Below are 1,066 nucleotides of genomic sequence, written 5' to 3' on the forward strand. Positions count from 1 at the left end.
TAAAATAAAAGTGTTAATGGCTTAATTTCTTTTCTTAATTCGTACGTAAATTTGTAAACAAATACAATAATATGATAAATAAAATGTATAATTTGTTTATTGTAGGCCTATATTATAGTTACTTATAAGACCTATACAGTTGAATTCATAGAAACCCAAATATGATATCCTGCAGAAATATAAATGCGGTTTTATGAAATATTTCAATAATGTTAAAGGCCTATTGTTTGTTTACTAAATATTATTTTTACCACCGCCTCCGCCGCAATGAAACTACATTTATTTGTAAATATTATAGGCCTACTGTTCGAAAACAAAACAGTGTAGTCATCATTGTTACCAGAATTGAATGTAATGGTTTCCTCTTTCCAATTTGTTAGTTCTATGCTATACTAAATGCCTCTATGGGCTTATAATAAATGTCGGTTTATTAGGGCTACAAACAATGTCGGCCCTAGCCGATAACAAATGTCGGTCGGGCTAGGTCTATCATTAACAGCAGGCCACGCTGTAAAGAGGACTGTCCATCATTGAACTTCCGCGGGGTAAATCATGACAATTAATAGGAAAATTAGGTCTTTTTCACCATTCCAGTTTATATCATAACAAGTTATACAGTTACTCCAACGCCACCTCTCATCCTTCCTGGATGAGGAGCTGATGGCATATTTTGGAAGAAGAACTATATAATAATATTTATTTTTGAGACATTACGTAAAATTAATTTATTTAAAAATAATGCAATGACACTATCAATTTCGCCCGTAAGTTTAGTACGAGGTTTATTTATCCAGACTAAAATCACGTAGGCCCTATTCAGATCCTTGTTATCAGCAGTGACCCGATCTTTTCTTTTCGGTTTCAATTTACGAAAATACTAAAATCACGTAGACCCTATTCAGGTACTGCGCCACTGACCCGATCTTTTCGGTTTCAATAATATTGATGAAATAACATTCTTTTGAATTCGCTTCACTCTCATTAAAAATGGCGGATCCTGAAAACATGAACATTTAATATTGAATAAGAAAAGATCGCATACCACACAGCATTTAATTCATATTGT

The sequence above is a fragment of the Antedon mediterranea genome, chromosome 5 (assembly GCF_964355755.1).
Source record: "Antedon mediterranea chromosome 5, ecAntMedi1.1, whole genome shotgun sequence".
Taxonomy (NCBI): Eukaryota; Metazoa; Echinodermata; class Crinoidea; order Comatulida; family Antedonidae; genus Antedon; species Antedon mediterranea.